Below are 18,097 nucleotides of genomic sequence, written 5' to 3'. Positions count from 1 at the left end.
ATCCATTTATCCACTGATGAACATTTGAGTTTCCACTTTTTGGCTACTATGAATATTGCTGCTATGACCATTCTTGTTCAAGTTTTATGTGGACATGTTTTAATTTCTCTTGAGTATACACCCAGAAGAACACTGCATTATAACTAAGTTTAACTGTGTCAGGAACTGCCAGACTTTTCCAAAGCAGCTAGACCATTTTACAATCCCACCAGCAATGTAAGAGGGCTCCAATTCCTCCATAGCCTCACAATACTTGTCTTTTTTACTATATCTATCCTAATGGTTGTAGAGTGGTATCTTGTTGTGGTTTTGATTGACATTTCCCTGCTGGCAATGATTTTGAGCATATTTTCATGTGCTCATTGGTCATTTGTCTATCCTCTTTGGAATAAGATTGCATACATTTGGAGAACTGTTCATATCTTTTGCCCATTTTTAAAATTCAATTAATGTCTTTTTATTAAGTTGTAATAGGTCTTTATATATTCTACATGCATGTCCTTTATCATGTATAACATTCACTCACTAAACGCTTCAACAGTTTACTGTGGTTAAGCATTGTTCTTTAGTTTATTCACTCATCCTGCTCATCCCTTGAGACTCTGCTTGATCTGAAACAAATATGGTTAACCACATAATCCAATATAGTGTAAAGGGAGCAAGGACTTTCTGTAAATTTGTAATCTTGGGGAAAAATGAATAAAACTTTTTTTTTTTTCTGAAGTTGGAAACAGGGAGGTAGTCAGACTCCCGCATGCGCCCAACCGGGATCCACCTGGCATGCCCACCAGGGGGCGATGCTCTGCCTATCCGGGGTGTCGCTCTGTTGCAACCAGAGCCATTCTAGCACCTAAGGCAGAGGCCATGGAGCCATCCTCAGTGCCCGGGCCAACTTTGCTCCAGTGGAGCCTCAGCTGCAGGAGGGGAAGAGAGAGACAGAGAGGAAGGAGAGGGGGAGGGGTGGAGAAGCTGATGGGCGCTTCTCCTGTGTGCCCTGGGAATCGAACCTGGGACTCCTGCACGCCAGGCCAACGCTCTACCACTGAGTCAACCAGCCAGGGCCAATAAAACTTTTTGATAAAATGATTTCACTACTCCAGAAGCTGAACTTAAACTATATGTAGCTAGAATATTGAATAAACAGGATTCATGAAATGTACCCATAAAAGCAACTTAATTTTTGTTGCCCACTGTTTCTTTAAGAACTTGTACACAATTCAAATGCGATAAGAGATATTTACCTAGAACCTATATGTTCTTATTGATCAATGTCATCCCATTATATTTAATTTTCTAAATTAAAAAAAACAAAAAGCTGTGTAATGAGGTTGTTCTTCCTCTTCTACGGAATGGCAACGCAAGCAATCCCACAACTATTTTGCACTTTCTCAGATAATAGAAAACTACTGTTACTTTAAGAGATAAGACATGCTCTCATTTCAGTACAGATGCTCTGCCTTATGATGGAGTTTCATCCTAAATTGAAAATATCTTAAGTTGAAAATGCATTTAATAGAGGACACTGTAGAGTATCTGTTGCTTACCCTCCTGAACGTGTCGCTGACTGAGAACCATGGTTCACTGGCACTGCCCAGCATTATGAGTGCTAGCCCAGGAAAAAAACAAAATTCGAAGTATGATTTCTACTGGACGTGTATCACTTTGAGTCATAAAATCAAAACATCGTTAAGTAGGGGACCATCTGTAATTAAAACCTGGCCCCATTCCCCAGCCAGGACTTTGTACGGTTAGAAGTCAGAGCAAAGGACTTGGTCCTCCTCCATCTCACCCTCCCCCACCAGCTTGCTACCCAGAGTATGAGGAGGAGGAGAGGACACAGCAGCAATGCATGTACTGGACTGGTACTCTGACAAAATGGCATCGCATTCCCTGGGCCTGGGGAAGTTTGAAGCTGACTCTTCCATAAACATTTTTGTGGGCCCTTACTCGAAATGTTTGACCATACCTACTAAGACACAAGCAATGAATTCTGTTTATACTGCCTCTATGTTGGTTTTTCCTCAGCCCACTCCACAGACTGTCACTGTTGGGGGTCCTATCAACCCTCTCTAAGTGAGACCTTTTAGACAGACTCCCTATTAAAAGTGATCTGAGGCCAGCTTTCCTACTAGAGACTTCACAGATGGTCTCTGAGGTCCCCATACCTGTAAATGCTCGTGGATGAAAGGCAGAGCCATTACTCCCAGGGACAGCCCTCTACTGTGCTGCCATGGGTTGCAGTACCTTCCTCGGGTGGGAGGCTGGCACATGTCCACTGTCAGCCAGGCATATATACCAAGCTTTCTGAGTGTTTCTAGAGAAGTCTTTCTCACTTGGCTTGATGCCAGATGCCAATGCCCCAGCCTTTTGGGGGGTGAGGGAAGGACTCCCACTCCTATCTAAAAATCTTCCCTTCAAAATCCTCCAGTCAGTCACCTGACCCTTTTGAACCCTCTGTATGAATGAGCACCTAACCAGCTCATGACCATTTGAAATTTCCACATCAGTCTTCATCACAACTCATTTAGATACCTAATATCTGTCATTTCTTGATGCATCAGTCACATCTTCCCATTTAACATCCTGAAAAATAGTGTACAAAATAGAATCAAATATACCAACTTATTCCAAGAAGAATTTAATGCCACCTACTAAATGAAGGGAAGTGAGAGAAGAAACTAGTTTGGGAGAAAAGAGGCTTGGTGTGACAGGCAGTCAGAAGTGTCTGGAGCAGGTAAAGATCTGGGGGAGGGATTCAGACAAGGACTGGAAGCCATAGATCTGATACCTAAAGCCATGAGAACAGGTGTCCTGAGGCTAATAGGTGAGTACTGTATAAGGATGGAGGAGCAGAGAGCTAAGGCCCAAGCAAAGGAAAGCCCAGGCAGGTGCAAGAGGAGAAGAAAGGAGCATTGAAGGAAACGGGGAGGAGGAAATCTGAGTGATGACTTTTAACAATCCCAAGGTTAAAGAGGCTTAAGATAGACAAAGTGGTCAATAGAGGAAGAGAGAGGTAAGCAGGGGAGGGGTCATGGCAACCTTCAAAAAAGCAATTGTATTATGACAGTGGGGGCAGAAGCCAGGTTTCAGTGATGAACAGAGAGGACACACAGATGATAGAACTGGAATTTTCACAGAGAAAACCGCCATGCAAAGAGGCTCAGAAACTAGTTAGCAGAAGCAATATAATAAAAACACACAACATTTTTACTCTAAATAGTGCTTGAAAACCAGGTATGGCTGAAACTGCCAGCCCTCCTGGGCCAGCCTCCCTTTTTCTGCTGCAGAACTCGTTCACCAGTGTGTCCAGCCGCTTCAGAGAAATCATCATTTATCTGTCCCAGTCTGTTTGTTTTAAATTTATTTATTCATTTTAGAGAAGAAAGACAGAGAGAGAGAGAGAGAGAGAGAGAGAGAGAGAGAGAGAAAGGAGGGAGGAGCAGGAAGCATCAACTTCCATATGTGCCTTGACCAGGTAAACCCAGGGTTTTGAACCAGTGACCTCAGCGTTCCAGGTTGACGCTTTATCCATTGCGCCACCACAGGTCAGGCTATCCTAGTCTGTTTTGACAGTGATGAGTCAGGTGTGACCCAGTTCTAAGCCAATGAAATTGTAGGGAGAAGCAAGAGCCTTCGGAGAAATGGTCCCCTCCCTGATGAGAAGAGAATCAGGAGAAAGGCTCTCATTCTCATCTCTCTGGTCAGACCCTTGCCTCCTGCCTTTGATGCACTCAGGTGAGGATGTGATGTCTGAAGTTGGGCCAGGATCTTGAGAACCAACAAGGGCCAACCAGGAGAATCAAAGCACCACGCAAACGATGAACTTCGCCCATAAGGATGACTCCATGCACCTAAGGGGTAAATCCTCAAGTCCGGAGACCAGGAACATTTGCACCACTGGGGAGCTTGTTAGAAATGCAGTTTAGTCCCCACAATCTCCCCATACATTGATTAAAGGAGGATCTGCCTTCTCCACCTAACTTATCCTGTGTATTGTCTCAGTTTACATCCCTGTTGGTTGGGCTTCTTCTTTTATAAGAAGAGGTGATCGAGGGATTGAAGAATCTAGAGGGAATTAAGTGAAAATAGAAGGCTGAGACCAAGAACATAAATGAAGTCACCAGGGGGCCTAGGTCTCAGTAAGGAGAAAGCAGAAATCATCTGTGTGGAGTGGATATAAGAAAGAGGAAAGAGAATATCTTCATGACTCAACAAGTAAATAAGAGTGTTACTGAATGAGGGCTCAAGTGAGCTGGGCAGCTTGAGTCAGGAGGGGGCCAGATGTCCGTGGATCTAACTTTTCCTGTACCCTAAAAGCCCCAGAGCACAGATAGCAGATGGCTGCAGATTAACACAGAGGAAACTTCGGGGAGACTAACATCATGATTAAGGTCATCACTTAAAGGCTGACTGGAGTATGAGGTGGAGAGAAAGTGGTAGACAAAGGTATGTGAACGGCCTGGGGACAGAGGGCGGAGAATGTCGTCCTGCCATCCCGGGAGGACCAAGAGCATGTTTAGTGGCTGTAGAGGGCTAACGAGAACGTGGGACATCAGACAAAGCCCAGAAAAGGGGCACCAAATGTGAAATATCAGAGATAGAACAATGACTTACAGTTATGCGAACTGAAAAAACAAAAGAAATGTTCTTCAAAAGAAAGGAAAGCAAACTACACCAATTGGCCAGGAGCTGTGTAGTTCACGTATTCTTAGTAATTATCCAAAAGGTAAAAATTAGAATCTCTCTTTAGTAGAAATAAAATAATTCAATTTATTTGAAAAATGTTTTCTACAGAGCTCAATAAATCTTTTTTTCCCCTGCAGCACTCAGTAAATCATAAAAAATGACTCAAACTTTAAATGATAACAGATAATGGTCTGTCTGTCACTTCGAGGGCTTCAATATAAATTGAAGCCAAATATATTAGTTTCCTCAGGCTGCCATAACAAATTACCTCAAACTGAGTGACTTAAAACAATAGAAATGTATTGTCCCACTGTTCCGGAAGCTAGAAGTCTGAAATCAAGGTGTCAGTAGAGCCTGTTCCCTCCGCCCCCGGAGGGGAGAACCCTGCCTTGCCTCCTCTGGCTTCTGGTATTTGCTGACAATCTGTGTCCCTTGGCTTATAGATGGAAGCATCATTCCAATCTCTGCCTCCACTGTCACACAACCGTCTTCTCCCTGTGCATCTGTGTCTCTGTGTCTCTCCACTTTTAAGACCCCCAATCATAATGGATTAAGGACCCGCCCTACTCCAGTAAGACTCCATCATAACTGACTACATCTGCCAAGATCCTACTTCCAAATAAGGTCATATTCTAAGGTACTGAGGAAAAGGACTTCAACATAACTTTTGGGAACCACAATTCAATCAATGACAGAAACAAACTGTTTTAGGTTAATTATTTAGTCCAAGGCAATCTGCATGCCTGACTTACTTTACTAGAGGCAAAAAATAATGGCACATTACTGCCTAGTCCTGGTTCTGGACCTCTCTGAGTGGGGTACGGGGCACTGGGGGGGGGGGTGATGGGACGGAAACTCTGGGTGATGCTGGGGTTCCGGGCTGCGGTCACGACACTCCTGACGGTCGTTCCTGCGTGGTGTCACGCCTCCTCTACATTGCAAACATTCGGGAAGTGGCTGGGCTCTGTCCCATGACTCTCTTAATCTCTGCTCAACAGTCATCAAGAATGGAGAAAGCAGGACAGGAGGCCGTAGGCCACATCTGTATGTGAATCACAACCAGCACTCCCTATCTCCTTGTCCATTAACATACTTGAAGAGGGAATAGAAAAATTCTATTAAATCAATCCCAAGACCAAACTTGCAGAAGTTTATATATATGCTGTAAAGACTACAAAACCAAGTGGAATGTAAAATAAGTCCTAATGGAGTAGATAGCATTTTCCAATGTTTGATATATAGTACAAATTGTTATTGCATTAGAAGTCTGATGGTTGATGCATTATTAGTATTATCTTATCCAGTAGAGAAGAAAAGCAACAAATTATGACATGAAAAAAATGTAATAGGTGCTACAAAATGTAGCATGTACCATATTTCCCCATGTATAAGATGCTTCCATGTATAAGACACACTTTAATTTGGGGGCCTGAAATTTGAAAAAAAGTGTATTACATAAAATTATTGAACTCGTTTTATTCATCATAAAATTCACACAAGTCCTCATCACTGTTAAAACTCCCATCCATTAGCTTGTCCTCATCTGTGTCTGATGACGAATCACTGTCTTCAACAATGAGCACAAAAACAAGCGTGAAAAAGCAGGAAATGCAAGATAAATATCTACAACCACTGTATAAGACGCACAGAGTTTTTAGACTCCAAAATTTTCCAAAACAGTGTGTCTTATACATGGGGAAAACGCGACATTCTCTGCCCATACAATACGTAGTTCATCTGCAGGATTTGCCAGGGGATAGAAGCTTCTGGCTAGCCACTCTGGAGACCTCTACACAACAGAGGCCTTTCTGCTTCTAACAAGACACAGACAGGCAAGTGGCAATTTCCCCCAAATTAAAAATGACCCTGGTCTTTGTAATCAAAGATCTTCAAATACAAATCTGGTTGCATCAACTCAAAACCTTTAAAGCTTTTCCATTGCCTTTAGGATGATCTATAATGAGGGCCCTGAAGCCCAGAGGCTCAGTCTGGACCACTCTCTCTCTGCCATTGGCATTTCCCGCCTCCGCCCCCTCCTCCTCCTCCTCCTCTCCCTGCTCCCTCTGCCCTGTGTCTTTGTCGTCGTGCCCCCTTCCCACCTTCAGCATTTTTTTTATTTTACATATTTTTAGTTATTCTTTTTTTTTAAAATTAACTTATTTATTTATTGTGTTTACATAGATTCTAGTGTCTCCCCAAAAGCTTCCCCCCTCCCCCCGTATTCCCCTCAACATCTCCCTCACCCCCTCCCAACAGCTCCCTCCCCCCTTCCCTTCAGGTTTAATTCCATTCCTCAATTCACATTGTTCCTTGGATTCCTCAAATGAGTGAGGTCATATGATATTTTTCTTTCTCTCCTGGCTTATTTCACTCAACATAATAGTTTCCAAGTCTATCCATATATTTGCAAAATGTAAGATTTCCTTCTTTTTCATGGCCCCATAGTATTCCATTGTATATATGTACCACAGCTTTTTAATCCACTCGTCCACTGACGGACACTTGGGCTGTTTCCAGATTTTCGCTATTGTAAACAAAGCATTTCTTACACCTAAACTAATTCTTACAGCATGCCACAGGCTCCTCCCTCCAGGACTACAAAGGCCATCTCTCCATCAACATCCTCAGGATACAGTTATTGAATTGTCTACACATCTGTCACCTAAATTATATTCCTACATCTTGTCTATACAAATATCAAAAACCTTACTGAACTCATGCTGCCATTCTTCTGCCCTACAAGTAACCATCTCAGGAAGAAATTAAGGACCTGTGGTCCAAAGAAACAAAACAGCTATAGAAAATAATGTGCACCAAATAAATATCATTTAAAATCTCAACCAGAGCACGTAAAACCAAATTCTTTACAGTTATTCAGATATAATATACAGAGTTTACAAGAACAAAGGCAAACATAAAAGAAAACCTGAATCAGCACTAGGGCAGAAACATTTCTCGTAGCCAGTTTCACCGTCTCACAGAGAAGGAGGCAGGAGTACCAGTAGTATCCGCCATATTATTTGTAGCTGTTATTTTTATGTGTATACTTTAACTAAGTTACCTATTAGCAGAGGTGGATTTATCGGCAGGACACTGGGCTTGCGCTCTGGGCCCCAACTTCTGAAGGGCCCCGCAAAACCCCAACTTTATACTTTTTTCTAGTGACACCAAGTTTAGTTTCATATGTGCAACTTTAACATTAATAGTACATAATTTTTTTATTTATTTAAAAATATGCTTAACATGTATTTTTATTTTCCCTGTCTCTCTTTTTTTTAAGGGGCTCAATATTTTCTTCTGCACCCGGGGCCTCAACCGACCTTAATCCACACCTCTGCCTATTAGTAAACTGTGTCAGCTTCTTTCCATAGACTATTCTCTATAGAATTGTTTTTACCCAATAGCTTTTTGAAAGCTCAGCTGGCCTTCACCAAATGACAACACAAGAAATAGCTTAGAAACGCATTATTTTGTTTGCTATGAATATTGTTTAATACAGCTTCACTTAAGAAATTCATTTTAAAACTTATGGTAGGAAAAGCATTGCTTCCCAGAAGAGATGAGAATGCTTTTTCTCTCACGGTTAATCAAAAAATTTTACGTGACCTTAGTTCCCTTTTCACTTTGGGTTCAATGCAGCTTAAAGGCAAATTCATGTCCTAATGTAGCATCTGTGCGGCCCTCCTGGGTATATGTGTCCTATTTCCAAGTGATACAGGCACCACAATTATTAACCTTCTACTCTATTTCCCATGGCCACACTTTTTTAAAAAGTATTTTTTTACATATGTGTGTATACACACACACACACACACACACACACACACACATTACTTCTGGTGAGCTACCTCAAATGCCTGTTTGCAAAAGGTGAAGTGTGCATTAAATTTAAATTATAAATAAACTAATCCTTTAATATGGGTACAATCATTTCCAATTAACCCTACTCTTATTGTGTGTAGTGTTCTAAGATCACACACATAGTTTATACATTATCAAGGGGGGAACCTGAACTGAGCCCACCCGATAATTACAGTGGCCACCCTGCTGCCCAGCCTGGGCACACCGAGCAAGCCCCGCCCCCTGGGGGTGCGCCAGGTCATCTCAGCCACACAGGAGGCCTTTCTCCTTTCCCGTGCCCATGCACCAAATACGGTTTCATGAGAGAATGAGGAGGGTCAGATGAATTTATCACTCAATAAACTCATATTGCCTGACCAGGCGGTGGCGCAGTGGATAGAGCATCGGACTGGGATGCGGAGGACCCGGGTTCGAGACCCGAGGTTGCCAACTTGTGCGCAGGCTCATCTGGTCAGAGCAAAAAAAACTCACCACCTTGGACCCAAGGTCGCTGGCTCAAGCGGGGGGTCACTCAGTCTGCTGTAGCCCCACGGTCAAGGCGCGTGTGAGAAAGCGTTCAATGAACAACTAAAGTGTCACAATGCGCAACGAAAAACTGATGATTGATGCTTCTCATCTCTCCGTTCCTGTCTATCCCTCTCACTGACTCTCTCTCTGTCTCTGTAAATAAATAAATAAATAATCTTTAAAAAAAAATAAATAAATAAACTCATATTATTTTCCTCCTCCAAATTTTAATTAAGGGTCTTAATTCTATTCTTCTTTCCTTCCTCCCTCTTCTGGCCGTTTAATTATTTCATTCTTCATCTTCAAGAAGAAGAAACGGGCAAACATGACCAAATGTTAGGCTATTTAAAGTGTGCACTACCCAAGAGAAGGAAAAAATTGAAGACCAATTCTCTAGAGTCCAAATGGAAAATTAAGGACATTCCTTTCTTATGTTAGGAAGCTCTAAAAAAAAAAAAGTTTCTTCTAGAATTATCTGTTGAGATTGCTTATATTTCCTACAGTAAACATCTAAATTGTCCACCTCTTTTTGATCACGGAGATCTAAGCAAGGCATGGTCAGGAAAATGTTCCTTTCCCAATTACAGAGATATTATTTTAACTTGAGGCTGCTTGATTTACTTTCTATTCCCCTTCATTTTCAACCTCTAGTTAAAGTTAATATATGTATATAATATTCTTTGAGAAAGTTAATTATGTAAATACAAGCAAGGTATAATTTTCTTACTTATTAAGTCTCTAGGAGAAAAATCTATACTGAAGAAAAAAAATGCGTTCAGATATGTATAATCCTCTGTTTTCATTTTCCCCACATCTCTAAGAAGGGCTACTTGTAATTCTATTTCTTTTGAAAAATGCAAAATGTTAGAATTTTTCATTATTGTATCATGCTTCAATAAGAAAACACTGTCAATAACAGAATAATTCATCATCTTGTGCAGGTAATTGATTATTTGTAATACTGCAAGGACCAAAACCAAAGAGCTTTTTCATTAATTTAGGAAACTGGAGCATTCTCAGAAATTTCCACAATAATACATCTTAGTCAGAGGTGAATTTACTGTGCAGATAATGAAGCTAAGGCCTCAGGAACCATATCAACATGTTCAGAGGGTCACACAGATCGCAAAGTTTGCAAAAGCCAATCCTTTAATTTATTTTTCTTCAAAGATGGACTCCAAAATTGCATAAGCTTCAGGCTGCCTAAAACCCGGATCTATGCCTCATCTCAGTGAAACGCAACTCGGTAGTTTCTTTTTCTCAGCGTAAGCTATAACTACAGCAAATCAGCTCTCCTCTGTAAGATGCTGTTTAAATTGCATAAGACTGAGGAAAAATGTGTGCCTGTGTGAGTCATTTATGTTCGACTGTTTAAAAAGTAATGTGGGAATACAAAAAAATGGCTTTTTTAATATTCATGTAAGTCCGACTGTAATTTCAATCTTTAGCTTTTAACTTCTATTCATAATATAATCATAACTCACATTTCCTAATAGACTAGGAGAACTTGGCAGTAATTCAATATTTAATTACGATTTCACAGACATGACCAGATTTTTAAATATCTGCACCCCTCAAATATACCTCCCTCAACATTTCCGCTTCCAAAGTATATTTTTTTAAAAAAACTATAACAACCATAAAAAATTACATATCCATTATGACCTGTTGGTTTTTATAGAAAACTATAGTTTTCTCAAATCAGAACAGTCACGAAATGTGAACATCTTTTATCAAAGAACACTGTGTAGTTTAAATCTAGCAATTATAATCCTAAATGATGCTTACTAATCTTGGCTACCAGGAAGTTAGAAAGAAAGGTAATTCATAACACAGCTTGGTACCCAAAACCACCTAGATTTTTGTGGTCCATAGTCAATACCTCAAATTATACTGGGAAACAAGCAGGCGGCCCACGGGAAATGTGAGTACAGTTCTGAACAAGTTATGATTTTATTCCTTGTAGCTGGTGGCTCTCGGCTGTAAAGAGGATGGACTGCATGATCTGCCCCTTCCAGATGGCCCCGCAGAGTGTGCTCAGACAACAGGCCTAAAGCTAGCAAAGCACCTCGCATAATACACACCAGGCTGTCGGAGTTTCACTCATAATAAATGCTTACCCCTACATATCCGTGGCTCATGTTCTATGATGATTATGGCAAACCAATACTATCTACTGCTCAGGTGACCTTGACCACAATCTCCACCGGGCTCAACCTCTGCACCCCTTCCACAAAGTCACTTATACACAGTACAGATTCCAGAGTCGAAATAAAAGGTTCAGTGGTGTGTTTCTGCAGCTTGAGATGGAAGAGATTAGGTCAAGGCTGAGTATCTTAACATCTGGGGAGTGGGGGTAAGAGGAGACAGCCGAAAATACCACACTGTGTCCTGATATCGGAGTTACAATAGTGACTTCCTGCTCTAAAAGTGACTGACACTTTCCAGGTACATACCACAAGCTGGGCATCATGCCAAGGCCTGTACATGAATTACTTCATTTAAATATCTACAAACAGGCCTGCGAAGGAGGTTTATTATTACTGCCAGACAGGTGAGTACACAGATTCAGCGAGATGTTGTACCAGCGAGGAGCTAAGGAGTGATGGAGACGCTCTGGATTTAAATTCAGCCTGTCTGCCTCAAAAGCTTGGATATGGAAACATTATGGCATTGTTTCCCAAACTACAGAACAGAATCTCTGGCAAACGGGATTTTATTGGGTGCACAGATGCTTCATTAAATATCGAGAAAGTCATGTTCTTCTGAAAGTCATTCAATCCTTCGTTGCCTATCAAGGAGAAAGACGCAGCCTGGTGCTGTCCTGGCAAACGTCTCTAACCTTGGGCAGGCAGTGGTATCTGGCTGGACTTTAACAATAGTTTCATGGTATTTATTTTGATATATTTTATGTTGATGGAACATAACATGGGTTTTTCATTATGAAGTAAAACAAAATTTTCCTTTTCAGTATAAATACTTAATAGTGAACATATTTAAAGAAAATTATTAAGTAAATGTGATAATCAGCTTTATGGCTAGGTGACAGTACCTCCTTATCACATCAAATGTTAATCTAGGCTATCATATGAAGATATTCTGTAGATATGACTAAAATCCATAACCATTTCATTTTAAAATAGGGAGATTAGCCTGGCCAGGAGGTGGCACAGTAGATAGAGCCCTGACCTAGGATGCTGAGGACCCAGGTATGAAACGCCAAAATTGCTGGCTTAAGCACAAGCTCACCAGCTTAAGCACAGGGACACCAGCTTGCGCAATGGATCATAGATATAAACCCAACGTCGCTGGCTTGAGTGAAGATTCACTAGCTTAGCCGGAGCCCCTGGTCAAGGCACATATGAGAAAGCAATCAATGAACAACTAAGGTGCTGCAACTATGAGTTGATGCTTTTGATTTCTCCCCCTTCCTGTCTGTCTGTCTGTCTCTGTCTGTTTCAATAAATAAATATAAATAAAAATAGGTAGATTATACTGGATTATCTGGTGGGTCCAATGTAATCATGAGGGTTTTTAACAGGAAAAAGGGAGGGGCAAGAGAGAGTCAGAGAAGGACACGTGAGGTCAGAGGTCAGAGTGAGGTAGCCACAAGCCAAGGAATGTGGGCAACCTCTAGGAGGAGGGAAAGGCAGGGAAATGCACTCTTCCCCTAGAGCAGAGGTTCTCAACCTGTGGGTCGCGACGCCGGCGGGGGTCGAATGACCAAAACACAGGGGTCACCTAAAGCCATCGAAATCCCCGCGGGGGTCGCGATCCACAGGTTGAGAACAGCTGCCCTAGAGCTTCCCAAAGAGATGCAACCCTGTGAACATCTTGACTTTACCCTTTGAAATTGACTTTGGACTTTCAACTTCCAGAGCTGAAAGAGAATAAATTTATGTTAAGTCACTAAATTTGTAGCACTTTGTTACAATGGCAGCAGGAAACTAAAACATTCACCTATGATGTTGGTCACAAATGACAGAGTAAGCCAGGTGGTATAAGTTACAACAGCCGCCTAAAAATCCAAGGGTCAGACTGCTTGTTACATGTTAGAATAGCACTCTTCTCCATACATTTGAAATACGTTAGTTTATGTCTGTTAAAATGTTGGCCCTGGCCAGTAGGCTTGATGGTAGAGTGTCAACCTGGCATGTGGAAGTCCCGGGTTCAATTCTTGGTCAGGGCAAACAGGAGAAGCAACCATCTCCTTCTCCTCCCCTCCTGCTCCTCCTTCTCATTCTCTCTGTTCCCTTCTGCAGCCATGGCTCAGTTGATTTAAGCACATTGGCCCTGAGTGCTGAAGATGGCTCCATGGAACCTCTGCCTCAGGCACTAAAAATAGCTCAGTTGCTAGCATCAGCCCCAGACAGGGATCACCAGGTGGATCCCAGTTGGGGCACATGCGGGAGTCTGTCTCTCTATCTCCCCTCTCTCACTTAAATAATAAAAAAAAATTTTTTTTAATTAGTAATGAGTCATCAGCAGGCAAAATAATCATTGTTCCTAAGTGAGCTAAATTCGTAAACTGAATTTCTGACACAAAGTCAGGTTAATAATCATCAGCGGCTCTGCTAAAAAAAAAAAATGGCCCATTGAGACCTGTGAGGTATCCACGGATAGCTTAGATGAGAACAGACTGGACTACATAATCATTCCCACATATCAAAGAGTTACAAAAACTAGTTATATTTCTCTGCTTTTCCAATGTTCTCTGTACAAGAGTTTTTTGTCTGAGGAATTGCAAAAAATGTTTAAATGAATATTGAAATAGCAATTCAATAATTCCAAATTTCAGGAAGGGAATGGATAAAAGCTGAAAACACTTTCAGAAAGGTTTACTAGGCCTTAAAAGGAAAATGTTATCTGAGAGCAATTTAGGCACAATTATTATAAAATGAGGACTGGGAGCTGGGTGCATTGAACGTGAGACGCCACAGCTGGATTACAGACTCCATGAGAGCCGGGAACTGGCCTTCCCTGTGCTCTGGGGCAGGCCTGTCACCCAGGAACAGAGCCTGACCCACTGTAGTTACTAATACAAACAAACTAACCCCAATTAAAAAAGAAAACACATTATTACGCTGAAAAAATACAAAGATAAATATGAATAAGTATACACTCCATGTTCAAGCCCATAATAAATTGTTAAGTAATCCTGGTTGGCAAAATAAGCATCATCACTAAGTGAGCTATACAAACTCTTTAGACTAAATTTTAAAAGACTAACTTAGAAAGACTAAATCATTTTAACCACAAACTTCGTATGTTATTGAGAAATACAAATGTTGAAAGAATTCATCACCAGCAGACCCACGCTTTAAGAAATATTAAGGAAGTCATTCAGGCAGAAGAAAAATGATACCAGATGGAAATATGGATCTAAACAAAGAAATAAAGAGTACTGAAAATAACAGCTACATGGGTTTTTAAACAATTCTTCTCACATCAATTAAGTATTTTAAACAATAAATGAATGTTTAAACAAATATAATAACATGTAGAATTAATAATCAGAGAGGAAAATGTAACCCTGGCCAGTTGGCTCAGTGGTAGAGCACTGGCCAGGCATGTAGATGTCCCTGTTCAATCCCTGGTCAGGACACACAGGAGAAGTGACCATTTGCTTCTCTACTCCTCCCTCTTCTCTCTCTGTCACTCTCTCTCTTCCTCTCCTGCTGCCATGGCTTGAATGGTTTGAGCAAGCTGGCCTTGGGCACTGAGGATGCCTCCATGGCCTCCGCCTCAGGGGCTAAAAAAATGGCTCAATTGCTGAGCAACAGAGCAACAGCCCCAGATGGGCAGAGTGTCGTCCCCTAGTGGGCTTTCGAGGTGGATCTTGGTCAGGGCACATGCAGGAGTCTGTCTCTCTGCCTCCCCTCCTCTCGCTAAAATTAAAAAAAAAAAAAAAAAAAAAGAATTTTCATTATTTTTAACTGAATAAAAATTAAAACACAATTTAGTGGGAAATTTATAGCACTAAATATATACATTCGGAGGATAAAAGGTATCAAGTCAATTCTCCAGCTTCCAGTTTAAGGAATTAGAAAAACAAATCAAAACATAGTAGAGTAAGGAGAAGAAAGGAAACAATCAAGATTACAGAGAAAATAAAGGAAATGGAAAGCAATAGAAGGAGTAGAGAAAAATCAATGAAGTTAAATACAAAACAAATTGTATTTCTATATATTAGCAATGAGTCAGGTATTGAATTATTTTTTTAATGATTTATAATAACATCAAAAAATATTAAATACCTTGGGATAAATCTGACAAAATATATGGAAGACCTCTACACTAAACATAAGGCTGAGAGGAGCTAAAGACCTAAATAAATGACGAGATAACTTGTCATGGGCTCAAACACTTAATATTGCTAAGATGGCAATCCTCCCCAAACTGATATATAAACTCAATGCAATACCAATCAAAACCCTAGCAGGTGATCCACGCTACAACATAGATAAACCTGGGACGCATTATGCCAAGTGAAAGAAGAGAGACACAAAAGGGCAAATATTGTATGATTTCATTTACATGAAATGTCCCTAGAGGCAATCCATAGAAAGGAGGTGGTGGGAGGGTAATGGGAAGTGATACATGCTTTTGGGTGTAAAAATCTAAAATTAAAGAATAGTGGTGATGGTTGTACAACCTTGTAAATATACTAAAAACCATTAAATTATATACTTTAGAATGACTAAAATAGTGAATTTTATGTGATGTGAATTTTATCTCAATTAAAAAATCTACCTAAAAAAATGCCAGCAGGTGGTTTGATAGTAACTGACAAGGTGATTTTAAAATTCAAATGGATGCAAAAGACCTGACATAGCCAAAGCAACTTCGATAAAGCAGAACAAAGTCGGAGGGCTAACTCTACCTGATTCCAATGCTTACTATAAAGGTACAGTATTCAAGACAGCGTGGTAATGAAGTAAAAATAAACAAATCAATGGAACAGAACAGAGTGCAGAAATGGACCAACACACAAATATACAGGTGATGTTCAACAAAGGCGCAAAGGCAATTTAGCAGAGAAAGGATCATCTCTCAGCAAATGATACCAGAATAATCAGATATCCATACACAAAAATAATGTTTCTATACAAACCTTGTACCATATACAAAAATTAACTCAAAACTGATCATTGACCTAAATGTAAAACCTAAAACTATAAACCCTCTAAAAGATAACATAGGGCAAAATCTTTGTGACCTTTGGTTAGGCAAAGATTTCTTAGCTACACCACCAAAATCACAATTCATAGAAGAAGAAAATATTAATAAATTGCACTCAATCAAAACTTAAAACTTGCCTTGGCCAGATAGCTCGCTGGTTAAAGCGTTGCCCCAAAGCACACACAGGTTGCCGGTTCGATCTCCGGTCCGGGCATATACAGGAACAGATCAATGTTCCTGTCTCTCTCTCTCTTTCTCCCTTCCTCTCTCTCTAAAATTAATCCATAAACACCAATAAATAAATAAATAAAATTTCTGCCCTATGGAGGATATTTTTAAGAGAATTTAAAAAACAAGCCACAGATTGGGGAAACAATATTTGCAGAGCATGTATCTAATAAAAAACTTGTGTCTGAAGACCTCTCAAAGAAAGTAGTCCTGCAGTAAAGAAGTGAAACTGAGAAGCAAAGTGAGTCCCATCAGTGCTCTGCCCTCAAGGGCTGGCTGTCCTGAGATGTAGCTAGACTGGGCACTTTCCCACCGGTGGTTACATGTGCCAACAAAGTTACCCTTTCTGTTTTAGCTAGTTCAATTAAGTTTTCTATTACTTGCAACAAAAATATATTTTTAATATGAGGAATTAAATATCAGAGAGGAATGGAAATATCAGAGAGAGGAGCCAAAAGAGGGTATAGAAAAGTGATTTTCTATAAGCGTAACTGTCGACAAACAAAAGATTTGGTGTGATCACAAGGAACTAACGGTACATAATCATGTAGTTGACTCTAAGTTCATTTTTTACCATCCATTAAAATTATAAAGCACACATATTCCAACTCAAGAAATCAACTGCTAGATATCTATCTAGAGATATACCAAGACATATGCAAGAGTTGAAATGTATGAGAATATTCAACACAGCTTCACTGTAACAATAAACGATTACAAACAACTGAAAAGTCCATCAGAAGAGGAACAGTGAAATAATCCATTATAGACTGATATCATGAAAAGCCTGGCAGCAGTCCAAATAAATAGGAGGATGCATTTGTACTAACAGGGAAAAGAGCTGAGACACATTGTTATGTGAAATGAGGAGGTCACTTTCATTCACCAGTGTACTGAAGGTTTTTTTTTTAATATTTTTTGAAGTGAGAAGCGGAGAAGCAGAGAGACAGACTCCTGCATTCACCAGACTGGGGTCCACCTGGCATGCCCACTAGGGGGTGATGCTCTGCCTCTCTGGAGCATTGCTCCGCTGCGGCTGGAGCCCTTCTAGTGCCTGAGTCCAAGGCCATGGAGCCATCCTCAGCGCCAGGTCAACCTTGCTCCAGTGGAGCCTTGGCTGTGGGGAGGGAAGAGCGAGATAGAGAAAAAGGAGGAGGGAAGGGTGGAGAAGCAGAAGGGCGCTTCTCCTGTGTGCCCTAGCCGGGAATCAAACCCAGGACTTCCACACTGTGGGCCGACGCTCTACCACTGAGCCAACCAGCTAGGGCTGAAGTTTTTAAAAAATAAACAACACAACACAAGCCTCTGTATTTCTACATGTGAACATTCATATAAGTAAAAGTGCAGAAAAGAATTGGAAGGTTCCACTTCCGACTGATAATTGAGTTCATCTCTAGGGAGGTAATGAGAATTTGGAGGAGCCTTTCACCTTGCTGGCTTTGCTTGCAGTTTTTACACATAAATAAACACTCTGGAACTTGTTTAACTAAAACAAATGAAAGAGTATGAACTTTTTACTAAGCATAAACTGCACTATTACATCAAATAAGTAAGGTCCCTGCCAAGGGAAAAGGTTAAATATGCACAATTTTAGGGTCAATATGTTAGGGGCATATAGACATCTAAGGAGAAG

At 40.7% G+C, this 18,097-nt stretch overlaps 1 non-coding gene across 1 annotated transcript; it reads right to left on the bottom strand.

Moving 5' to 3' along the window:
• Window positions 1-17,656: 17,656 nt before the first annotated feature.
• TRNAC-ACA (transfer RNA cysteine (anticodon ACA)) lies at window positions 17,657-17,732 on the bottom strand. The gene has a single exon. It is a non-coding gene; the product is annotated as a tRNA-Cys (tRNA).
• Window positions 17,733-18,097: the final 365 nt, after the last annotated feature.

Source organism: Saccopteryx leptura, chromosome 3 (genome assembly GCF_036850995.1).
Source record: "Saccopteryx leptura isolate mSacLep1 chromosome 3, mSacLep1_pri_phased_curated, whole genome shotgun sequence".
NCBI lineage: Eukaryota > Metazoa > Chordata > Mammalia > Chiroptera > Emballonuridae > Saccopteryx > Saccopteryx leptura.
The sequence above is the reverse complement of the archived record's forward strand: the minus strand, read 5'-3'. Positions and strand labels throughout refer to the sequence as shown.